This window comes from Balaenoptera physalus (assembly GCF_965194825.1).
Source record: "Balaenoptera physalus genome assembly, chromosome: 10".
In the NCBI taxonomy this organism is placed as follows: domain Eukaryota; kingdom Metazoa; phylum Chordata; class Mammalia; order Artiodactyla; family Balaenopteridae; genus Balaenoptera; species Balaenoptera physalus.
The window spans coordinates 68,546,148-68,572,454 of NC_138889.1; the positions used below are offsets into that span (position 1 = coordinate 68,546,148).

The 26,307-nt window shown below is 41.8% G+C and overlaps 2 long non-coding RNA genes across 2 annotated transcripts in view; one reads left to right on the forward strand and one right to left on the reverse strand.

The window, feature by feature from the left end:
* Nucleotides 1–9,546: 9,546 nt before the first annotated feature.
* LOC309668401 overlaps nucleotides 9,547–26,307 on the forward strand; it is a 79,925-nt gene continuing 63,164 nt past the window's right edge. The window contains exon 1 of the long non-coding RNA XR_014268210.1: nucleotides 9,547–11,728. This is a non-coding gene — a long non-coding RNA (uncharacterized lncRNA). The remainder of the gene's footprint in view (nucleotides 11,729–26,307) is intronic.
* The window catches only part of LOC309668398, a 79,187-nt gene continuing 75,185 nt past the window's right edge, over nucleotides 22,306–26,307 (reverse strand). The window contains exon 4 of the long non-coding RNA XR_014268208.1: nucleotides 22,306–25,843. This is a non-coding gene — a long non-coding RNA (uncharacterized lncRNA). The remainder of the gene's footprint in view (nucleotides 25,844–26,307) is intronic.

Here is a 26,307-nt window from a genome sequence, read left to right on the forward strand (position 1 = left end):
TCTGTCAGCTTTGCTTCATATATTTTGGGATTCTGTTGTTAGGTATGTATGTGTTTGGAACTGTTATATCTTCTTGATGGATTGACCCCTTTATCAATATATAATATCTTTCTTTGTCTTTCTGATCAGAGGCTTTTTCTGATCTAGAGTGGTAAAGTGGATATTTAACCTACCTCACTTCTAAATAACATCTGCTTTAAGCAAATCTTTTATGCAATAAATCCTTTAACATTTGATGCACAAAAAGTTATGAATGAGATTGGTATTTTAAGGATGGAAATAAGGCCAGTGTGGCTGAACATATCAGTATCAACTGGAGTCAGAGAGGTAGGCAAGGGTCAGATCATGCAGGGTTTTGTAAGATAAGGTAAGGAGTGTGGAACTTGTTCTCAGTGAAATGAAAATTCAGTGGAGGGTTTCAAGCATGGGAGTTACATTTTAAAAAGTTCACTCTGGGAGCTGTATGAAGAATGGGTAGTAGACAGGTACAGGTGGAGGGCAGGGAAAGGAGTGAGGCTTTTTCTATACTCCAGGCAAGAGATGTTGATGGCTTGACCAGAGGGACAATAATGAAGATGGAGGGAAATGTAGACTTTTGAGATATATCTTGGATCTTGAGTGGATAGGACTTGCTGATGGACTTATGTAGGGAATGGGAGAGAGAACTCAAGGATAAAACTTTTTTTTTTTTTTGCTTGCATACCTGGATAGCCTTTCCTGAGACAAGGAGAAGAGGAGTAGGAGGTCTTTTTTGTTTGTTTTATTGGTTGGGTGGTTGCTTGGGCTACAGAATAAATCAAGAGTTTTTTGTTCAGTTTTGTTATTTTAAAATGTCTATTTTAGACAACCTTTCAAGAAGGAAGGAGTGGACCATTGCATCAAATGTTGTCTGACATCAAATAAGATGAGGACCAAGAAGTGACCACTGGATTGGCAACATGGGGGTGATTGATAATTCCGAAAAGAGCAGTCTCTGGGGGCAGAAATGTGATTTGAGTGGATGAATGAGAGACTGTGAGATGAAGAAGTAGAGACAGTGTATATAGATAACTCTACCAAGAAGTTTTTCTGTGGAGGGTTTGAGAATTGGTTGGTAATTATTGGTAGAAATTGTGAGTTTTAAGGGAGTTTTCCTTTTTAAATGAGAGAGAACACAATTAGCATCCCTAGCCCCTACGAAATGCCACTAGGGCTCCCTGGTCACTGTGACAGTCAAAATGCATTCTCATTCATTTCCTAATTCTTCTTGGAAGGGAAAATCCTGCCTTCCCACCTTCCAAACTATGACTTGTGTAATGATGCAAATGATCTAGTAGGGAGGGAAAATGCAAGAGAGAGAAGTGATAATTGCAGAAGTGAAGACTGAATACAAAAGGGGATAGGATCTAAGGGTTGCTCATAGTAATGGAAAGGAAGCAAAGAGAATGTGTGCTGAGTGGGTAGGTGGTATGAGGGGAGGTTATATGCTGTGTGTAGGGGCAGCAGTATTGGGGTAATGGATTTGAAGAGGGAGAAGAAGAAGGAAACAGTTGTTTTGGATGGTAGAAAGCAAACATGCTAGGGAAGTGTTATCAGATTGAAAGAAGATTGAGTACCCATTTGAGATTCCATTGTTGTCTGTTTCTACCATTCAACTCTGAGCTCTGTGAGTGCAGAAACTGTGTCTCTTTTGTTGTGCACCAGTGTACCTGTGGCTCACAGTATGGGACTCAGTGCCTAGTAAGTACTCAGTAAATATTCAATGATTTAATGATGTTTGACTCTGTTGAAATAGCTATCTTAGATGACAACTATATTCTTTACCAGTATTCCATAATCCTTGTTTTTCACATATCTTATTCATTCATTCATTCATTCATTCACTCCACTCCTCCATCCCCCTGTTCAGAGAGCTCTGTGCCTTCTGCAGGTCTTGAGCTGATCAGCTTATCCAAGTGGCACCTCCTGGGCATGACCTCACTTGTTCATCAACTTCCTGTTGATGCTTTTCTTGGGTTTCTATTGTGGATGTAATTGTCATCTAATTAGTTCCCTTGCCATCTCCTCCTTTACACTCACACATTCTTTGATGAGCTCCCTGCTTTTTGCATTCTTCTCTCCCCCGACTTCCATCAGCATAGGTGCCCTCCTCTTTCCAAGTATCAGCTTGCTCCCTCCTCAGGGATTCCCAATATCTACAAGATACACTAGCATTTTTTAACTTTTCATTTTTTAAATTACATGCATATTGTAGAAAAAATTAAGAAAACCAACATAATGTCTTAATACTGAAAGTATCTTTCTCAGACACCATCTGGTATATTGCATTGATTGCAGTTTTTCACTTCCTCCTTTCCAGTAAGAAGATTATATATCCCTTCCTCATTGACTTTGGCTTTGCCATATGGCTACTTCTGGCCAATGAAATGTGAATGATATGACTTATGCTATGTCTGAACAGAAGTTTTAAACATGAATGTCTGATTTGGTTTGGCCATTTGAGTTTCTGCTCTTTGCTACAAGCATAGCATGTCCCAAATAAGGGCTGTTCCTTCTGCCTGAGTCCTGGAATGAGAAAAACTGTGGAGCAGACCCAATCCAATCCACAGCCTGACCCTCTGTGTAGTGAGAAATAAGTGTTTATGTTTATAAGCTATGGAAATTGTGTTTTTTGTTGTTTGTTATTAAGGCAAGACCTAATACACATTTCTTCCACCAAGATTTGACTTTCAAGCTCAGTCCTCTCAATCACTACAACAGCGATGTCATGCATAGTGCCAGACCCTCCTCTTGTACTCGTTGATCAGGGCATTCTTTCCCTCTGAACCCAGATAGGAACCCAGATATGACCTCAGAATGTTTTTGAATACAGTGTTCCAGGGAGCTACTATGAATCAGGCAGAGATGGCTGATGAGATGAAACCTTTTCAGCATGCTTCCGCTACTCCATTCTGTCCTCTAAGTTTACTGATAACTCTTGCTTAGATGGGTCCTTCAAAGCAGGAATGTCCTTAGAAATACTGATCAGAGCTGCCTGGGCTCGCAGAACTCACTTTTTTATTTTTAATGCTTACCATATCTTTAGTGTCTTGGATATAGATGAGATAATACTAGATAATATACTAGATGAGAAGGAAATAATAATAATTATTATTAATATTATAATATATAATAATAATATTATTAATATATAATAATATAATATTAATTAATAATAATACTAGATGAGAAGGAAATGCAAACTCATAAAGGTGTGACTTGCTGAAGATCACACACTAAGACTTGAACTTGGTCTGTCTGCCTCTGATGCTCATAATCTTTCCATTATACCCATAGTGTCCAGGTGTGGCTAAAGGATTCTACTGGCTAGAGCCCTTGGATATCTTCTCTTGCTGGGCCTTAAACTTTTCATTTCCGAGACTTTAGAGGCACTGAAGCAAATGGATCCTTTAGATCTCTCTTTCCCCCCAAAAGCTGACATCCAACTGTCTTCTTTGTGGATGAAGAGAGCTGTGATGGAATTGTATACTAAGGAGTTATTAGTGGGACTAGGAGAGGCACACAACTGGCTCAGGAGGCCTGTCTTCCTGGCAAATGCATATTCCTGAACTCCACTCAAAGCAGTAGCTGAGGCTTTATGGAGAAAGCCAACCAGGGAAGCCAAATATCCTTAGCATGTCATTGAATGTCAACCTGTTAATTAAAAAGGCATAGTGGAGGCTCCATCAAAACATGGGTTGGGGGCTTCCCTGGTGGCGCAGTGGTTAGGAATCTGCCTGCCAATGCAGGGGACACGGGTTCGAGCCCTGGTCCGGGAGGATCCCACCTGCCACGGAGCAGCTAAGCCCATGCGCCACGGCTGCTGAGCCTGTGCTCTGGAGCCCGCGAGCCACAACTACTGAGCCTGTGTGCCACGGCTGCTGGGGACTGCGCACCTAGAGCTTGTGCTCTGCGGCGGGAGAGGCCACCACAATGAGAAGCCTGCGCACCACAACGAAGAGTAGCCCTTGCTCGCTGCAGCTAAGGAAAGCCCGTGCACAGCAACGAAGACCCAACACAGCCAAAAATAAATAAATAAATAATAAAATAAAGAAATTTATTAAAAACAAACAAAACAAAACAAAACACAGTTTGGTCCTATGTTCATAGCAGCACCATTTACAATAGCCAAGACATGGAAACAACCTAAATGTCCATTGACAGACAACTGGATAAAGATGATGTGGTACATATATACAATGGAATATTACTCAGACATAAAAAGAATGAAATAATGTCATTTGCAGCAACATGGACGGACCTAGAGATTACCATACTAAGCAAAGTAAGTCAGAAAGAGAAAGACAAATACCTATGATATCACTTATATGTGGAATCTAAAATATGACACGAATGAACATATTTATGAAACAGAAACAGACTCATAGGTATAGAGAACAGACTTGCGGTTGCCAAGGGGGAGAGGGGTGGGGGAGGGAAGGATTGGGATTAGCAGATGCAAACTACTATATATAGGATGGATAAACAACAAGGTCCTACTGTATAGCATAGGGAACTATAGTTAATATCCTGTGATAAGCCATAATGGAAAAGAATATGAAAAAGAATATATATATATGTATAACTGAATCACTTTGCTGTACAGCAGAAATTAACACAACATTGTAAATCAACTATACTTCAATAAAATTAAAACAAAAAGCAAAAAACAAAAAAATCCATGGGGTTGGGTGATGAGGTAACTAAAATCTGCACTACTAGTTTTCTAGGTAATGGTTATGAGCTGAGGTTCACTGAGGTAGTGGTCCATGGTTTTACCTGCAAGGTGACTCATCCATGGCAGAGCCAGTCATTATCATGGGGGTTGACCAAATATAAAAAGAATTCTCTGCTAAGATATAAGGACATCAGGCTAAATGTCCTTCTAAGCATTTATAGCCCTGCAATGATGTTGCTATTGCCCCATTTTATGTTTATCCTTCAACCTACGTCATTCTTTTCAAAGTGGTTATGATTTTGGCCTTGTCATTTCTGCCACTAGGCGGCTTCCAAATTGTCCATTCTTGGCAAGGTTTAATGCCTTGTCCCTTGTCCTGTGGTCAGGGGCAGCTCATTTGAGCTGCCAAGAGGGCCTGCTTTATTGCTCAACCAGCCAGGGCCTAAGCTACTTTATGACATTTCAAAGTGAATTGATGACAGAAATTTCAATTTGTTTCAGAAGAGAGTTGTCAACAGGCCCAGAGCTCAGCAAATGAGTGGCCAGGTCTTTTGGAGGCACTGGTTTGAGTGCCTCATGGATGAAAGGCAGTCTTACTGCTGTTTCAGCAAAGGATGAAGAAACTCATCCTTCTTTATATGTTAAGTGCTGCTTCTGAAGAATGCTTGGTAATCTAACACTTACTGATTATTAAAATGGATTAAAACTCCGTCTTATCTACTTTGCTAAATACAATGATCAGAGGTTGTTTTTTGTCTGTCCCTTTGTGAGTCAACTGCCCCCTCCACTCTCAATACCTGTGGTTTGGATGGAGCTGATTTCAGACCTTTGTTTCAGGGGTAGACATGTGACTCAGGCCGGTCCAACGAGAACCATGGATTTTATTTAGAGATGGGTATGTTAGCTGTATCAATCAGGATCCTGGGAACAGATGAAACTCTCAAATAACCTTCCCATATAAGAGTAGGCAGAGTATAGGAAAACCATAAGAAGTAGTGCAGTTCCTGGGGTTACTCATAGTGGGTCATTGGTACCACCCACAGCTTGTAGAGGCAAGACTGAGAAGCCATTATGGGAACTCAAAGAGGGAAAGATGTGTGGAGAGAGCTGAGGCAGGACCTCTGACTATTGGCCAAGAGACACAAATACCCCATGCAGAGCCTTGCAAAAGGATCTGGGGAAAATGAACCTTCTGATGTCATTCTTCTGTCTTCCTTCAGTCTCCTGTTGGTCTTCCCACTGACAACACCCAAAGGAAGGAGCCATTGGAGCATGTGCCCAGGCCAGCCTCCCAGCTACAGAGCAGGAAGAAGGATGGAGAGCAGATTTGAAGGTCAAGCTGAAGATGTTCAGCACGTGAGCCAATTCCGGCCAACTGAGAGTCTGTCCTGGGACTTTTAATGGGACAGTTGAGTAATACATATTCTCCATCCACTGGGATTTCTGTGGAAAATAAGCTTGGAGCTACTGGTGGTCATCTTGTCATTCCTCTGAAGAGAGGAAAGCAGAGCAAAGAGATGGGGACGAATTCCTAATGACATTTAAGCACTTGGATCCAGTTACACTTGAAGACTACCCTCAGAATTTTCAGATAGGAGCCAATAAATTCCCTTTGCTTCAGCCAGTCAGGTTTCTGTCACTTGCATCTGAAAGAGGCGTAAGGAATGCATGGTGTGCACAGTTCAGTGTACTGCAGAACTCAACTCATGGAGCCATCAAGATGATCTCCTGCCACCCGAAGCAGTGGCTCCTAACCCATTCATTTCACTAAATGTGGGCTCCCTGTTCTGTGTGGGTGCCAGCCCCTGTCTCTCCATAACCATATCCAGCTGCAGCCTGTTTGTAGGTAGTTCTAACCATGAGAGCCAGGTATCAATGGCCCAGAGGCATCATTAAGCAACATCTGGAATTTTATGAATTTGATGTGTTTGGGTCTCACACAGGATTAACCCAAGGAGGAATACACTGAGACACATAGTTATCAAACTGACAAAAATAAAGAGAAAGAGAAAATATGAAAAGCAACAAAAAACATACAAAGAAATCCCCACAAGGTTATCAGCTGATTTTTCAGCAGAAACTCTGCAAGCCAGAAGGGAGTGGCATGATATATTTAAAGTGATGAAAGGGAAAAACCTACAACTAAGAATACTCTACACAGCACGGCTCTCTTTCAGATTTGACAGAGAAATAAAAAGCTTTACAGATAAGCAAAAGCTAAGAGAATTCGGCACCACCAAACCAGCTTTACAACAAATGCTAAAGGAACTTCTCTAGGTGGAAAAGAAAAGGTCACAAGTAGAAACAAGAAAATAACGAAATGGGAAAGCTCACCAGTAAAGGCAAATATATAATAAACGTAGGAAATCACCCACACACAAATATGATATCAAAACCAGTAATCGGGAGAGAAGGAGAGTACAAATGCAGGATATTGGAAATGCATTTGAAATTAAGAGCTCAGCAACTTAAAACAATCATGTGTATATATAGACTGCTACATCAAAACCTCATGGCAACCACAAACCAAAAATCTAAAATAGATATAAACACAAGAAAGTAAAAGGAATCCAAACACAACACTAAAGATAGTTATCAAATCAATGTGTTTGGGAGAGACAATGTTTCAAAATATGAAGGGAAAATAATGAAGGAAAAAAGGCTAGAGTGAATATATTCTGCAGTTAGATATTTAATTGAGATATTAAAATGTAGGCAAAGTTGGTCAATGTTGGGGCAGATCACGTAATTCCATGGGAGAGCTATTTTAACATAAGGCTAGGCTCACTCCATGTGCTCAGGTTCAGTGATACCTGTTCTGAGAGATACTTAGCCTCAAAGGACATTTGATAAGTCCTTGGTCAGCATCTTGGTAGGTGGTGGATTCTCTATTTATAGGGAGCCCTCTCCTTGGAGTGTGTGTGTGTGTGTATGTGTGTGTATAAAACAAAGTCACCTATAATATTATGTTTTTCACCAGCAAGAAAGAAAAGGGAAAGAGTTTGTGGGCAGAGGGCCAGGAGGGTTCAGTCCTCTTCAGAGCAGCCCTGCAGCTCACCCTTCCCCCAAGCTCCCATCTCTAGCATTCCCTCCAACCATACGGAGCAGAGGGTGAAAATCCCATCTGTAATTTCAGGGCTGGGGGAAGGGCTGGAGCACAGTGTGGCAGAGCAGACAGAGCGTAAGTTTGGACCCAGTTTCTTCCATTCATTACCTGTGCGACCTTGGATTAATCTCTTTGAGTTCCTGCTTCTTCCTTTGTAAGATGGGGATAATAATATCTTCCTCAGAGCATGGCTGTGAGGATTAAATGAGATCAAGTGAACAAAGCTCCTAATGTACTGCTTGGTGAATGTTTTCATAAATGGCCAAAACAACATTAATGACAACAAAATTGGAGAGGCCGGATTGCAGCACATCAAAGATTCAATTTGAAGCCAGCATGATGCCTGACACTTGACAGCATATGCTAGTTCTTTTCTCTTTCTTCCTGCTCCCCCGCCCTCCACCCCGTGCCCGCTGGAAACAACAAGGAAACTATTCATGATTTAATGTTAAATCAAAAGATACATACAGAATTGTGTCTATACTATGATGCACTATGGCACAGGCTTGTGTACATAGGAGGGGCACCATTGGGCGTCCCCTAGGTGCTTCATTTTTGTCATCTTTACACACGGGGTTTATGTTCAGATGGGGGAAATTCTCTAAGCTTTTACAACTTAGTTTATTTTTTGACCAGGTGTGAGTATTTATTACACATCAACCTTACCAAGGCCAGTAGAGAGGGCACTAAAAACTAAAAAGAGTTTGATTCTTTGGAGAAATAGGAATTGTGCATTTCAACTCCTGTTGATGGGCAAAATAAACATTAGTGATAATTTAAATTAGAATTATGGAATGATCCTCTGTCCTTGTTTTACTTTGCTAAGGAAAAATGAATGATTGGATGTAAAGTATTTAGAATAAGTCCTGACATAGAGTGAGTAATCAATAAATGTGAGCTTGTAGCATCAACATTTATGACATGAGAGGCACCATTCCTGCATGAATAAACTTACAGAATCCTCACAACAATGCAGTGAGGGAGGGACTATTAGTATCCCAATTTTGGAGGTGGGAAAACAGGCACAGAGAAGTTAAATCACTTGTCTGGGGTCACATCACCAGTAGGTGGCAGAGCTGGAGTCACCCTGGGGCCCAGGCACCAGTCTTGCTCCTCAACATTCCACCCATGTGAATGGCCATTTAGCAAAGCTGCTCCCTGTGGGGCTCATGGAAAAGAAAATCGAGTGGCTGGCAGAACTTTTAGGGGAAGATGGTCTTTGGGTCCCTGGGCCTCTAGGGAAGGGGATGACGAAGGCTGGAGAGGAGGAAGAGGGGCGCAGGGGCTGGTCCTGGCCCTGGTTTCTGCACCTTCTGGAGGGGAGGGAATGGAGAGGTTGGGAATGGCGGAACCCTGGGTGGACTCATTTATTCTTTGGTGGAGGGGGCGGGAGGGACAGACATGTCCCTAAAGTCAGACATGGGATCTGGCAGATGAGGAAAAGGGACTGAACCATACGGGGCCACTCTTAACTTCCAGAGTCTTACGCCCAGAAGGCTGTCTGAGATATCATCTGGAGCAACATACCCGCCCAACCCCACCTCCACCCCATGTGCACAATTTAGAGAGCAGGATGCAAGGGCCTGAGATGGCAAGTGCCCTGTCTTCTACTGGCCCATTAGGCTTCTATCAGTAACCCTCAATCCGTAGATGGAAATGTTCCCAGACAGAGGAGACAGAGGTGAAGCTCTCCCCAGTCTCTGCGCCCTGTCTGGGCTCCGCTTGAGGCAGCGTTTCCCTCTCCTCTCAGACCCCCACTCCCGCTGAGACCCTTCCCCACTCCTATCTCAATGAGATAGTGGGTAGGGGGTAGGGGTGGGTGGGCCTGGTGGAACCCAGGCAAGGCCAGGATGAAATCAGACACTGAGCCCAGGGCAGAGCTGTCCTGGGTGAGGGATGGGCTCCAGGGATCAGGACCTAAGTTGGGGCCAGAAGCCAGAGGCGTGATTGGGGAGCTCCCACAGGTGCTGCAATTGGAGGGCAAAGCAAGGCCGAGGAGTCAGAAGCAGGCAGGGGCCTTAGGAAAAAATCCTGACCCTCTGCCTTTCCCGGGAGCCATCCCCACTGAGCGGGTACCCAGAGGCTGGAGCTGAATCATGGCTCCTCACCTGAGACCAAGAGAGAAGCCGGCACTGCAGAAGCAAGTTGAGTCAGAAACATGTGAGAAGCTGTGGTCTAAAAAGGGAAATCCAAAGGGTCACCGAAGTGAAGGGGCCAGAAGCAGCTATGGCAGCTGGGCTAGGGAGCCAGGAATCTGAGAACCAGGGAGGTGAGAACAAAAATAGTATGTCCAGGGTAAACAGGATTGGCTTAGAACAGGTGCTGCTGGTAGCGCACTCTGGTGGGTCAGCTGGGCATGGTGGGAGTGTGGGCTGCTAAATTTAAAGCGCCAGAACGGACACCAGTGTCCAGGAGACCCGGAACCCATCTCAGCCTGAGAGCCTCTTATAATAGCTCAGCCTGGGTCTGAGATGGTCTAGGCACAGTTTGCCCTGGACCTGGAGTTGGCAGACCAGGCTGAGTCTCTGGGGCAGAGGAAGGCAGCCTTGGAGATAAGGACGAATCTTGATGGGCTGGACCCTCAGCACCCTGGGGCCTGCACGCTTAGGCCTGCAGGAGAATGTAGGGCTGCGGGAGAAAGTGGCTGATGAGTCACAAGTCCCAGATGTGGAGCAGATGCTACGGGCAGCTCAGGACTGCTTGTCAGTGGATCTGACCACGCCTGGACCAGCTGTCAGGCTCAGGCCACTGGCCCCGTTCCTAGCACAGAGAGCCTAAGAAGTTTCTCCTCTGTGAGTGTTCCCGCTTTGAAATGTTTCGAAGCCCCACTCGGGTGAGCAAGTGTATTCTCAGAGCCAGGCTTTACAAGTTGATTTTATGACGCATCTAGGCAGAGGGCGAAACGCCCCAGTCATTAACTCACTTCCCCTTGTGGATGAATTCCACAACGAGTCGTTCATCTGAGCTGTGGAACGAACTTCTCCAGCACACACAGACCTGTCTGTCAGTGTACATTTGGCTGCTCAGATAAATCCTGGGCACCTCACAGGATGTCCCTGGTTCACCTCTGAGACCACGTGCTTTCTCTTGCAGGCAACTTTGCCGGCTGCTTCCTGGAACAGGCCGGGACACAGGGATGGTGTTCTGTGGATAAGGCTGTGCTGTGTCAGGCGAGGCCCAGAATACACATCTGGATGCTTAACCCCTAGCATACCATGGCAGCCAGATGGCTTAATCCGTCCTCTGCTTGTGTCTGTCCTTTTGTTATTTTATTATTATTATTATTTTTTAGTTCACTTTCTTTTCAAAATTGAAGTATAGTTGATTTACAACATTGTGTTAGTTTCAGGTGCATAGCAAAAGGATTCAGCTATATATGTATATATATATTTTTTCAGATTCTTTTCCATTATGTTATTACAAGATACTGAATACAGTTCCCTGTGCTGTAGAGTAAATCCTTGTTGTTCATCTATTTTATATATAATGGTGTGTATCTGTTAATCCCATACTCCTAGTTTATCCCTCGTCCCCGTTTCCCCTTTGGTAACCATAAGTTTGTTTTCTATGTCTGTGAGTCTGTTTCTGTTTTGTAAATAAATTCATTTGTATTATTTTTTAGATTTCACATATAGGTGATATCATATAATATTTGTCTTTCTCTGACACTTCACTCAGTATGATACTCTCTAGATCCATCCATGTTGCTGCAAATGGCAATATTTCGTGTCCTTTTAAATCCTAACTTAATGGTCACAGGTTTTAGGCTACTTCTGTTGTTTTCAAATAGGGCTCTGACCATGTCTCCGAAGGAGGGTCCCCGAAGCAAACGCGGCAGGCCGGCTGCCAAGGCTGACAGAAGGAGAGGCAGCGCTGGAAATAAACACAGGGTGTTTGCTTACAGATTCTTCTCCACAACGTCATGGGTGAGTCAGATGATTTCTCACCCCAGATTCTGTTTTTACCCACTTTCCTACTCAGAGGCGGGGTGGGAGGATTAGATAAAGCTTAAAATATACCCCCCAGCTATCTCCTTTTGTCTTTTGGGTTTTAATGCAGAATCGGGATTCTTTCATTCTTTGATGCAGTCAGGAATTATTTTTGATTTTCTCACTTGCATTCTGTTTTTATTCACACTTGGTTGCAGAAAGAGCACTAGGTAGTGACTCAAGAGACTTCAATCAAGTCTCTTCTCTTCTCTTCTCTCTTCTCTTCAATCCCAATCACTGGGATCTGGGGCAAGTCAGTCCGCCTCCCTGAGCTTCAGTTCCCTTGTTGGCAACATGGGGTGTCAGTTCCCCCAGGAAGCTGTGAGCATCCCTTGGGCAGGGCCATTCCCTGTCTCTGTAGCCCTGGAATCTGAACCCCTGCCCTTCATCCTTTACCTCCCAGCTTGTTATGACAGCAAGTTAGATCACTCTTGGAAGTGCTTGGAAAACGAAAATCCTGCATTCCTGAGAGCGATAATTATGACTATACACCATGTTAAAAAAAAAAAAAAAAAAAAAAAGAGTTTCTCTTCTCTTCAGCCCTCAGCATCTCAGGCAAATCACTTCACTTTGGCCTCCTGAGTCCGGACCAACCCCTTAACTCCATTTCTAGCACCTTCGGATAATTTTTGTTTTGTTTTAAGACCGATCTATAAGTTCTTTTATTTGTATTGTGGTGAAATAGACATAACATAAAATTTACCATTGTAACCATTTTTAGGTGTAGAGTTCAGTGGCATTAAGTATATTCACACTGTTGTACAGCCATCATCATCATTCACCTCCAGAACTTTTTTCATCTTCCCAAACTGAAACTCATTAAGCAATATCTCTCATTCCCCCTCCCCAGCCCCTGGCAACCACCATTCTCCTTTCTGTCTCTATGAGTCTGACTACTCTAGCGACCTCGTACGAGTGGACTCAGACAATATTTGTCCTTTTGTGTCTGACTTCTTTCACTCAGCATAATGTCCTCCAGGTTCTTTCACGTCTGCTTCTTTTCAGAGAGAGAAAATTTTCAGAAACTTTTAAGCAATAGATTAAAAAAAAAACCCAACATTTTCTCCTAGAAACTACGGTCAATTAGGAGGGAAAGGCTAAATGGACATACCTACTTCTTTGTTTGTGTGGTTTGTAGCTGTAAAGTTACTTTCTTAAATAAGGAATAAAATACATTGTGTATCTGTATCTGAGTCTCAGCTGAGGAGGAGCTGAGAGGCCAGCATCTGGCATGTGTTGCTGGGCAATGCCCTTCCTTCCAAGTGTTAATTTATACCTGATGATTCACTTGGGGAGGGAAGAACCCCTTAGAAAGAACACTTAAACCATGTCCACTAAAGGGCTTCAGGCATATGGTGTCACAGCTGAGAGTTTGTGGGGTTCTGACTGAAGCCATGTTTGAGGAAGGCAATTTGACCCTTTGAGGGAGAATTCACTGAAAGGGAAAAATGCAGGCTGGCATGGTGAGCCGGATCCAGCAGTGGGGCATGAGCACCTGAGGGGAGCAGCTTCGAGACCCCCGAGTACCCTGGAAGGAGGAGACAGATGTGAAAATTAGAAGACCTCTTTGACTAAACTCTGTAATGCTTTGGGACCCAAAGCAAACCTGCTGGGGGAAGTTACAGCAGGATGTTCCCCATGACGAACAGAGAAGCACATCATGGCCCTCAGTGGCTCAGCAGTCTGGGGTCAGAGAGAGGGTCTCCATCCTGCTCAGCAGAGTCAGCGCAGTGACAGTGGTGGGCTAGGTCTGTGATGATGTGATCCAGGCAGGAATCCCAGATGTCGGGCCTGGTGGAGGGCATGTTAGCAGCTGCGTTTTGCATGGACAGAGGCCTGCAGCGTGGGGAGGCTGAGCTGATTCATGTTCATATGCAAGCCCCCTTAGAGACTCTGGAAAGTCCTGGGGAGAACTTTGTAAGACACTGCAATTCTTTTTTTTTTTTTTAATTTTTATTTATTTATTTATTTATTTATGGCTGTGTTGGGTCTTCGTTTCTGTGCGAGGGCTTTCTCTAGTTGCGGCAAGCGGGGGCCACTCTTCATCGCGGTGCGCGGGCCTCTCACTGTCGCGGCCTCTCTTGTTGCGGAGCACAGGCTCCAGACGTGCAGGCTCAGTAATTGTGGCTCACGGGCCTACTTGCTCTGCGGCATGTGGGATCTTCCCAGACCAGGGCTCGAACCCGTGTCCCCTGCATTGGCAGGCAGATTCTCAACCACTGCGCCACCAGGGAAGCCCGACACTGCAATTCCTGACTCACTGGATGGGGGTCCAGGCCAATGGATTCAGATATTAATGTGAATGTAACCCTAGCTGTACCTCCTGGCTGGTGAGGCTCAGGAACCTTCAGGTTACATATGTTTTGATTTGTTAATAACATAATGATGATGTGGTTTATTCCAACAAATTATCAATTTAATAATCTCATTTAATTTAAAATGTTTTGTTTCCAGCAGAGCTACAAATTGCTGATACAGACGGACTACGCCTCTTAACTTTTGGCTCATTTATGAAACAGGGACTTTGGGAACAGATGAAATCATCATTATTATAGTCTGCTTTTTGGATTTAGTCACATTTTCAGAAAACAAAAAGACATTGAGAAAACAGGAGGCAAACGAGTCTTGAAACCTATGGAATATAGTTTTTCTATGTGGAAGTTTGTCAAATCATTCTCCACTTCTGAGTGGCCACACCATCAGTGGTTTCTGCTTCTTCCAATGTTCCATTCATCATTGTCCTAGACTGCTGGGATCTGGAGGGTGCTTGCTCAGAAGTGACAGGTTTTTTTTTTTTTTTTTTGAGCCTTTTTATGCTAGTTTCCTTCAGGATTGTGTTTGGGGATTTCTACATGTCATGTGGGTGGGTTTTAACAACTCTTGATCCCAAGAAGAATTCTCCAAATGGTTCCATTCAGTCCTACACAAGTACAGGCACTAGAGGGTAGGACCTATTAAATCCCCATCCTCCCCTCGGTGGGGTTTATAAGTGTCCTGAGCCATTGAAAATAGGATCTTTCTCATTAAACAGGTCTCTTGGACTAAGAAAATATCAAGGCATGGGTGGGCATTGTCCCTGTTGGACCATGAATAGTTGCTTCACAGAGGCAACTCCTGGTGGGATGCCCTCCCTTGGGGACAATGAGTGCAGCAAAAGGGGCTCACTGGCACAGGCCACAAGTGTTGGCTGAATTCTGGTCATTGGCCGAGCTTCCATGTGGCACATTGCACTGCCCAGTGACAGTGCTTACTTGGGCCCAGGTGGTGCTGACTCTCATCTTTGAATGGCCCCTCCGGTCTTGGAGGCTCCACTGACTTCCCTTCTGGTGCCCCCACCCACTCACCCACGGCAACTCCAATTCCACCTCTTGAGGTTGGATAGTCTAGGTCTTCATCTGTTCTCTTTTCTCTCTCTCTCTTTTTTTTTTTTTTTTAATACAGCAGGTTCTTATTAGTTATCTATTTTATACGTATTAGTGTATAGATGTCAATCCCAATCTCCCAATTCATCACACCACCCCCACGCCCCCACCGCTTTCCCCACTTGGTGTCCATACGTTTGTTCTCTACATCTGTGTCTCAACTTCTGCCCTGCAAACTGGTTCATTTGTACCATTTTTCTAGGTTCCACATATATGTGTTAATATACGATATTTCTTTTTCTATTTCTGACTTACTTCACTCTGTATAACAGTCTCTAGATCCATCCACATCTGTACAAATGACCCAATTTCGTTCCTTTTGATGGTTGAGTAATATTCCATTGTATATATGTACCACATCTTCTTTATCCATTTGTCTGTCGATGGGCATTTAGGTTGCTTCCATGTCCTGGCTATTGTAAATAGTGCTGCAATGAACATTGGGGTACATGTGTCTTTTTGAATTATGGTTTTCTCTGGGTATATGCCCAGGAGTGCAGTTGCTGGGTCATATGGTAATTCTATTTTTAGTTTTTTAAGGAACCTCCATACTGTTATCCATAGTGGCTGTATCAATTTACATTCCCACCAACAGTGCAAGAGGGTTCCCTTTTCTCCACACTCTCGCCAGCATTTGTTGTTCGTAGATGTTCTGATGATGTCCATTCTAACTGGTGTAAGCTGATACCTCATTGTAGTTTTGATTTGAATTTCTCTAATAATTAGTGATGTTGAGCAGCTTTTCATGTGTTTCTTGGCCATCTGTATGTCTTCTTTGGAAAAATGTCTATTTAGGTCGTCTGCCCATTTTTGGATTGGGTTGTTTGCTTTTTAAATATTGAGCTGCATGAGCTGTTTATATATTCTGGAGATTAATCCTTTGTCCATTGATTCGTTTGCAGATATTTTCTCCCAATCTGAGGGTTGTCTTTTCATCTTGTTTGTGGTTTCCTTTGCTGTGCAAAAGCCTTTAAGTTTCATTAGGTCCCATTTGTTTATTTTTGTTTTTATTTCCATTACTCTAGGAGATGGATCAAAAAAGATCTTGCTGTGATTTATGTCAAAGAGTGCTCTTCCTATGTTTTCCTCCAAGAGTTTTATAGTGTCCAGTCTTACATTTAGCTCTCTAATCCATTTTGAGTTTATTTTTGTGTATGGTGTTAGGGAGTGCTCTAATTTCATTCTTTCACATGTAGCTGTCCAGTTTTCCCAGCACCACTTATTGAAGAGACTGTCTTTTCTCCATTGTATATCTTTGCCTCCTTTGTCATAGATCAGTTGACCATAGGTGCGTGGGTTTATCTCTGGGCTTTCTATCCTGTTCCATTGATCTATATTTCCGTTTGTGTGTCAGTACCATATGGTCTTGATTACTGTAGCTTTGTAGTATAGTCTGAAGTCAGGGAGTCTGATTCCTTCAGCTCCGTTTTTTCCTCTCAAAACCACTTTGGCTATTCAGGGTCTTTTGTATCTCCATACAAATTTTAAGACTTTTTGTTCTAGTTCTGTAAAAAATGCCATTGGTAATTTGATAGGGATTGCATTGAATCTGTAGATTGCTTTGGGTAGTATAGTCATTTTCACAATATTGATTCTTCCAAATGAAGAACATGGTACAACTCTCCATCTGCTGGTATCATCTTTAATTTCTTTCATCAGTGTCTTATAGTTTTCTGCATACAGGTCTTTTGTCTCCCTAGGTAGGTCTATTCCTAGGTATTTTATTCTCTTTGTTGCAATGGTAAATGGGAATGTTTCCTGAATTTCTCTTTCAGATTTTTCATCATTAGTGTATAGGAATGCAAGAGATTTCTGTGCATTAGTTTTGTATCCTGCAACTTTACCAAATTCATTGGTTAGCTCTAGTAGTTTTCTGGTGGCATCGTAAGGATTTTCTAGGTATAGTATCATGTCATCTGCAAACAGTGACAGTTTTACTTCTTCTTTTCCAATTTGTATTCTTTTTATTTCTTTTCCTTCTCTGATTACTGTGGCTAGGACTTCCAAAACTATGTTGAATAATAGTGGTGAGAGTGGACATCCTTGTCTTGTTCCTGATCTTAGAGGAAATGCATTCAGTTTTTCACCATTGAGAATGATGTTTGCTGTGGGTTTGTCGTATATGGCCTTTATTATGTTGAGGTAGGTTCCCTCTATGCCCACTTTCTGGAGAGTTTTTATCATAAATGGGTGTTGAATTTTGTCAAAAGCTTTTTCTGCATCTATTGAGATGATCATATGGTTTTTCTGCTTCAATTTGTTAATATGGTGTATCATATTGATTGATTTGCATATATTGAAGAATGCTTGCATCACTGGGATAAATCCCACTTGATCGTGGTGTATGATCCTTTTAATGTGTTGTTGGATTCTGTTTGCTAGTATTTTGTTGAGGAGTTTTGCATCTATATTCATCAGTGATATTGGTCTGTAATTTTCTTTTTTGGTAGTACCTTTGTCTGGTTTTGGTATCAGGGTGATGGTGGCCTCATAGAATGAGTTTGGGAGTGTTCCTTCCTCTGCAATTTTTTGGAAGAGTTTGAGAAAGCTGGGTGTTAGCTCTTCTCTAAATGTTTGATAGAATTGACCTGTGAAGCCATCTGGTCCTGGACTTTTGTTTGTTGGAAGATTTTTAATCACAGTTTCAATTTCATTACTTGTGATTGGTCTGTTCATATTTTCTATTTCTTCCTGGTTCAGTCTTGGGAGGTTATACCTTTCAAGAATTTGTCCATTTCTTCCAGGTTGTCCATTTTATTGGCATAGAGTTGCTTGTAGTAGTCTCTTAGGATGCTTTGTATTTCTGTGGTGTCTGTTGTAACTTCTCCTTTTTCATTTCTGATTTTATTGATTTGAGTCCTCTCCCTCTTTTTCTTGATGAGTCTGGCTAATGGCTTATCAATTTTGTTTGTCTTCTCAAAGAACCAGCTTTTAGTTTTATTGATCTTTGCTATTGTTTTCTTTGTTTCTATTTCATTTATTTCTGCTCTTATATTTATGATTTCTTTCCTTCTACTAACTTTTGGTTTTGTTTGTTCTTATTTCTCTAGTTCCTTTAGTTGTAAGGTTAGATTGTTTAATTGAGATGTTTGTTGTTTCTTGAGGTAGGATTGTATTGCTATAAACTTCCCTCTTAGAACTGCTTTTGCTGAATCCCATAGGTTTTGTATTGTCGTGTTTTCATTGTCATTTGTCTCTAGGTATTTTTTGATTTCCTCTTTGATTTCTTCAATGATCTCTTGGTTATTTAGTAACGTATTGTTTAACCTCCATGCGTTTGTGTTTTTTATGTTTTTTTCCCTGTAATTCATTTCTAATCTCATAGTGTTGTGGTCAGAAAAGATGCTTGACATGACTTCAATTTCTTAAATTTACTGAGGCTTGATTTGTGACCCAAGATATGATCTATCCTTGTTCCATGCATACCTGAGAAGAAAGTGTAATCTGCTGTTTTTGGATGGAATGTCCTATAAGTATCAATTAAATCTATCTGGTCTATTGTGTCATTTAAAGCTTGTGTTTCCTTATTAATTTTCGGTTTGGATGATCTGTCCATTGGTGTTAGTGAGGTGTTAAAGTCCCCCACTATTATTGTGTTACTGTCGATTTCCTCTTTTATAGCTGTTAGCAGTTGCCTTATGTATTGAGGTGCTCCTATGTTGGATGCTTATATATTTATAATTGTTATATCTTCTTCTTGGATTGATCCCTTGATCATTATGTAGTGTCCTCCCTTGTCTCTTGAAACATTCTTTATTTTAAAGTCTATTTTATCTGATATGAGTATTGCTACTCCAGCTTTCTTTTGATTTCCATTTGCATGGAATATCTTTTTCCATCCACTCACTTTCAGTCTGTATGTGTCCCTAGGTCTAAAGTGGGTCTCTTGTAGACAGCATATATATGGGTCTTGTTTTTGTATCCATTCAGCGAGTCTGTGTCTTTTGGTTGGAGCATTTAATCCATTTACGTTTAAGGTAATTATCGATATGTATGTTCCTACGACCATTTTCTTAATTGTTTTGGGTTTGTTTTTGTAAGTCCTTTTCTTTTGTGTTTCCCACTTAGAGAATTTCCTTTAGCATTTGTTGTAGAGCTGGTTTGTTGGTGCTGAATTCTCTTAGCTTTTGCTTGTCTGTAAAGCTTTTGATTTCTCCATCAAATCTGAATGAGATCCTTGCTGGTTAGAGTAATCTTGGTTGTAGGTTGTTCCCTTTCATCACTTTAAATATGTCATGCCACTCCCTTCTGGCTTGTAGAGTTTCTGCTGAGAAATCAGCTGTTAACCTTATGGGAGTTCCCTTGTATGTTATTTGTCATTTTTCCCTTGCTGCTTTCAATAATTTTTCTTTGTCTTTAATTTTTGCCACTTTGATTACTATGTGTCTCAGCGTGTTTCTGCTTGGGTTTATCCTGTATGGTACTCTCTGTGCTTCCTGGACTTGGGTGGCTATTTTCTTTCCCATGTTAGGGAAGTTTTCGACTATAATCTCTTCATATATTTTCTCGGATCTTTTCTCTCTCTCTTCTCCTTCTGGAACCCCTATAATGTGAATGTTGTTGCATTTAATGTTGTCCCAGAGGTCTCTTAGGCTGTCTTCATTTCTTTTCATTCCTTTTTCTTTATTCTGTTCTGCAGCAGTGAATTCCAGTATTCTGTCTTCCAGGTCACTTATCCATTCTTCTGCCTCAGTTATTCTGCTATTGATTACTTCTAGGGTATTTTTCATTTCAGTTATTGTATTGTTCATCTCTGTTTGTTTGTTCTTTAATTCTTCTAGGTCTTTTTTAAACATTTCTTGCATCTTCTCGATCTTTGCCTCCATTCTTTTTCCGAGGTCCTGGATCACCTTCACTATCATTATTCTGAATTCTTTTTCTGGAAGGTTGCCTATCTCCACTTCATTTAGTTGTTTTTCTGGGGTTTTATCTTGTTCCTTTATCTAGTACATAGCCCTCTGCCTTTTCATATCATCTATCTTCCTGTGAATGTGGTTTTAGTTCCACAGGCTGCAGGATTGTAGTTCTTCTTGCTTCTGCTGTCTGCCCTCTGGTGGATGAGGCTATCTAAGAGGCTTGTGCAAGTTTCCTGATGGGAGGAACTGGTGGTGGGTAGAGCTGGCTGTTGCTCTGGTGGGCAGAGCTCAGTAAAACTTTAATCCACTTCTCTGGTGATGGGTGGGGCTGGGTTCCCTCCCTGTTGGTTGTTTGGCCTGAGGTGACCCAACACTGGAGCCTACCCGGGCTCTTTGGTGGGGCTAATGGCGGACTCTGGGAGGGCTCACGCCAAGGAGTACTTCCCAGAACTTCTGCTGCCAGTGTCCTTGTCCTCACTGTCAGACACAGCCAACCCCCGCCTCTGCAGGAGACCCTCGAACATTAGCAGGTAGGTCTGGTTCAGTCTCCTATGGGATCACTGCTCCTTCCCCTGGGTCCTGATGCACACACTACTTTGTGTGTGCCCTCCAACAGTGGAGTCTCTGTTTCCCCAAGTCCTGTAGAAATCCTGCAATCAAATCCTGCTAGCCTTCAGTCTGATTCTCTAGGAATTCCTCTTCCCATTGCCGGGCCCCCAGGTTGGGAAGCCTGATGTGAGGCTCAGAACCTTCACTCCAGTGGGTGGACTTCTGTGGTATAAGTGTTCTCCAGTTTGTGAGTCACCCACCCAGCAGTTATGGGATTTGATTTTATTGTGATTGCCCCCCTTCTACCATCTCATTGTGGCTTCTCCTTTGTCTTTGGACGCGGGGTGTCTTTTTTGGTGAGTTCCAGTGTCTTCCTGTCGATGATTGTTCAGCAGTTAGTTGTGATTCTGGTGCTCTTGCAAGAGGGAGTGAGGGCACATCCTTCTACTCCGCCATCTTGAGCCAATCTCTGTTCTCTTTTCAAGTTATGTTTTCAATGGACTGTTCCAGAAATCTTCAAGTATACGGAAGGTATAGAGCAGAACCATGACATTTGTATGTACATTATCTTGATTAAACTCTTGTTAACATTTTGCCATATTTACTTTAAGAGAAAGTTTTATATATGAAACACTTCAAATTGTAGACTTTTCTCTCCTAAATACTTCAGTATTCAGTATGCATCTCCTAAGAATAAGGTTATTCTTCTACATAATAATACCATTATCACACCTAAGAAAATGAATAATAACTTGCTAATATCATCTAATTTAAATTACATATTCAAATTTCCCCAGTTGTCCCCAACATAAATTTTTGAAATCAATACTTTAGAACCAGAATCCAATCAGAGTTAATGATTTGCATCTTGTTGTTATGGTTTTTAATCTCTCTTATTCTAAAAGAATCCCCTCACCTTTTTCTTTTAAGTTACATTGACATTTGAGTTGTCATGTAGAGTCTCATCTTCTGATTTGCCTGATCATTTCCTTGTGGTGTCATTTAACTTTTTTTTAATATAGTTTTTGTTCCCTGTAAGCTGGAAATTAATTTTAAAGGCTTGATTATATTTGGTTAACAATTTTGGTAGAATGCTCACTTTTTTTTTTGTTAATGGACAAATATCATTCCTTATTCCTTAATGGTTTGTCCTTTGAATTTCAACAATTCCTCTTTCTCCCTTTTTCTATCAAATAGCTTAGTTCTGGCAAAGCGCTTTTTTTTGGTTGTTGTTCCTACAGCTATGACTACTGAATGATTTCGTCAACCCATTTTGGAGTCTTTTTCTTTGTATTCCAGTATAACAATCTTAATCTGCCCTGTGGCAATACACACGTCTCATGGGGAGAAATGGAGTACAAGGAAATGTAAATGAGAAAAGCACCTTGATTACAGTTTAAGAATTACTGTGCCATGCCTTTTGTTTTTTTTCTCATGAAACTTACAGTCTAATGCGAACGTGGGGGCAGATACTAGTCAAATAGTCACACAAATGAGTGATTAATTAAAACCAAGGCAAGGGCTTAGAAGGAAAGGAGAACAATTCTAAGAAAGCAATCCTAGGAGGACCTAGCCTGGATGGTGGGGCCAGAGAAGACTTCCTGGAGGATGCAACTGTGCCATGCCTTTAAAAAAGTTGTGGCAGACGAAGCTTCTGGAGCAGGTGAGAAGTCAGAGGAAGCAGAGGTCAGCCCCCACGGAGCTGGAGGGGCACACTGCAGAATCCCAGACTCCATTCTTGGGTCTGTATCATGTTGAAATATGGGATCTTTTTCAACAGCAGGTCCCAAGGATAAGGCTCATTTTGTAGCCACTCATATTTTTTTCACAGCACCATCATCCTTAGCATTTTTTCTGTTGACTCGGATCTCAGAGATTAGTAGAAGGATAAATTAACTGTGAAATTCACCTTTATTCTGAATAGAGTCTTATAATAGTCTCTATCCTGTTGTGACTTTTCCAATAGTCTTGTGAAATCAGTAGGGAATAGACCATTTATTTCCATTCCAGAGGAAAAAGAATCAATTTTGAACTTTTTTTTTCCAGTACAACAAATGTTTATTGAACCCTTATTGTACAAAGGAGTTGTACATAAAGTTAGCTTGAGCCCACATGTTGCTAATAGTGGGGAAGAAGACACATAAACAAATATCTTCCTTGTAAATGTCAGAGATAAGGTGTCAAGGGGTCAAAAATGAAGGGCTTGGGACTTCCCTGGTGGTGCAGTGGTTAAGAATCCACCTGCCAATGCAGGGGACACGGGTTCGATCTCTGGTCCGGGAAGATCCCACATGCTGCAGAGCAACTAAGCCCATGTGCCACAACTACTGAGCCTGTGCTCTACAGCCCTCGAGCCACAACTACTGAGCTCACATGCCACAACTACTGAAGCCCGGGTGCCTAGAGCCCGTGCTCCGCTACAGGAGAAGCCACCGCAATGAGAAGCCCACGCACCACGATGAAGAGTAGTCCCCACTCACCACAACTAGAGAAAGCCCGTGCACAGCAACAAAGACCCAATGCAGCCAAAAATAAATAAACAAATAAATAAATAAATAAACAATAATAATTTGTATGATGGTTTGAAAACATCACAAAAAAAAAAATGAAGGGCTTATCTCAGCCTTCCTGGAGGAGATGAAGCTGAGCTAAGCCTTGAAGGATGAGCAAAAGCCAGATGCCAAATGGCGAGAGGAGCCTTCTTGGCTTGTTCACTGTGGTATTTCTAGCATCTAGCACATGGTAGACATTCAATCCAGTGTATTTATAAAAGAAATCTCAGCAGAGGAAATGTTATAAGCATGCACACACACACACACACACACACACACACAAAGGCATGGGAAACTATAAATAGATCAGAGTTACAAGAAGATGAATCCTTACCCTTTATGGGGTCACAGACCCCTTTGAAAAACTAATGGAAGCCATGGATCTACTCCCTAGTAAAATAAATATGCACTCAAAATTTTACAGATAATTTTAGAGGATATAGATATTCTCTAACCCCATCCATATTAAGAATCTCTGCTGTAGAAAAAGAAAAGAAACAAACAAAAAAAGAATCTCTGTGGTAGGGAATTAGGAGCATTGAGGTTTTTAAAAACATATATTTGTTTTATTTTGTTTTGTTGTAAACTAGGGAATGACATAACTGAAGATTTACTTTGGATGCATCATGAAGGGTGGGTTTAAGGGAGATAACATCGGAGGCTGGGCTAGGGATTCAGGAATCTGAGAACCAGGGAGGTGAGAACAAAAATAGTATGTCCAGGGCCACTTAGAACAGTGCTTCTCAAACTTTAACATGCATACAAAGCACTGGGGTGCTATGGACTGAATGTTAGTGTCCCCCTAAAATTCCTGTGTTGAAATCTTAACCCCCAAGATGATGATATTAGGTGAATTTTGGAGTTGCTTAGGCCATGAGGGTGAAGCCTTCATGAATGGGGTTAATGCCCTTATAAAAGAGATCCCACAGAGCTCCCTAACCCCTTCCAGCATGTCAGGACACAGCAAAAAGACAGTTGTCTATGAACCAGGAAGAGGGCCCCACCAGACAATGAATCTGCTAGTACCTTGATCTTGGACTTCCCAGCCTCCTAAACTACGAGCAATGAATTTCTGTTGTTTATAAGCCACCCAGTCTATGGTACTTTGTTATAGCAGCCTGAATGGACTAAGACACTATGCACCTTTTTAAAATGCAAATTCTGATTCAGTAGAGCTAGGATGGGACCTGAGATTCAGCACTTCCAACAAGGTCCCTGGTGACATTGACGTTGCTGGTCCAGAGACCACACTCGGAGGAGTAAGGTTCTAGGGAGTCCCTAGGAGGAAGTGCCTTGATACTATTATGGTCTGTCCTCGGCTTTGCAAGCCCAGAGTAGTGTAATCTAAACCTCTCAGCTGCAATTTTGAAATTCTAATGATCTGAAAACCAAAAGCACTTTTGTAACTCCTTTGGAGGCAAAACCTGAACTCACGTGAGGCTATTTATAATCCTATTTCCTATTTTGTATGAATATTCATGTTTTCATTCTAAAAATATTGATGTGTTTGATTATAGGAAGCTGCTTTAGACTCTGCTGGGGGGGTGATGTTATGTGAGGTACCTGATCATATCCTAGAATATAAAAAATTCCAAATTCTTGGGAATGTAAATTGGTGCAGCCACTATGGAAAACAGGATGGAGGTTCTTTAAAAAACTAAAAATAGAATTGCTGTATGATCCAGCAATACCATTCCTGGGTATCTATCTGGAGAAACCTCTAATTCAAAAAGATACATGCACCCCAATGTTCGTAGCAGCAGTATTCACAATAGGCAAGACATGGAAGCAACCTAAGTGTCCATCGACAGATGAATGGATAAAGAAGATGTGGAATATGTACACAGTGGAATACTAAGCCATAAAAAGATGAAATAATGCCATTTGTAGCAACATGGATGAACCTAGAGATTATCATACTAAGTGAAGTAAGTCAGAGAAAGACATAACATAAAATATCACCTATATGTGGAATCTAAAATATGATATAAATGAACTTATTTACAAAACAGAAACAGACTCACAGACATAGAAAACAAACTTATGGTTACCAAAGGGGAAACAGGGGGAGGGGGCAGGGATAAATTAGGAGTTTGGGATTAGTGGATACAAAGTACTATGTATAAAATAAACAACAAGGTCCTACTGTATAGCTCAGGGAACTATATTCAACATCCTGTAATAAACCATAATGGAAAAGAATTTGAAAAAGAATATATATATATATATATATATATATATATATATGCATAACTGAATCACTTTGCTGTACACCTGTAGTAACATTGTAAATAAACTATACTTCAAAAAAAAATTCCAGAAAGTTCCAAAAAGAAAAAAATGTTCCAAACTCTGAATCATTTCTGACTCAGAGTTTGTGGCAATCTGGGGGATGCTTGCCCCATCCATTCCATAATCTTCCTTCTTCTTCTGGGAATTGTTCTCAATTTCATGGAGCTGGGCCTGAACCTGTCCTCCGGCTCCCAGCTCCCCCAACCAGTCACAGAGAATTTGATTAGGGTGGATATCTGACCCAAATCGGGCCAATCAGATTCTATCTGTGGGAATTTAGAATTGGGACTCACAGGTGCTTGTCTCCTTTGGCTGCTGGCGCTGAGGCAGGTGAGAGGTAGCCTTCTTCAGCTGCATGTCTGAGAAGCAGAGAAAGCTAATCTGTAGAGAGAAAAAAATGAAGCATGTGTGAGACAGAAACGAGGGAATGCGAGATGCAGACCAACAGCAGGGGCAGCAGCTTCAATCCTGACTGCTTTCTGGTTTCTGGTTCTAGTCCTAATTGCCCTTTCTGCCCTTGAGTTCTGTGACACACCACCACCATCTTGTAATAAATTCCTACATTGTGTTAATACTACCTAAAGTGGGTTTCATTGAATTGCCTTAACTAAGACAATAACATAACTATTTTTAGTGCAGGAAAAAAATTTTTAGACTCTGAGAATGGACATACAAATCAAATTCCCAAGAGAAGACTGATTTATTAATTTCCGTGCAGAGTAACTGCCAGTGGGACCAGAATACTCCCACTTACAGGTCAGCCTGTTCTTTCCCAGTGGGAAAATCTACATGGGAAGCCACATTATAATGAGAAGGCAGCTTGATGAGTGTAGACGAACCAGATA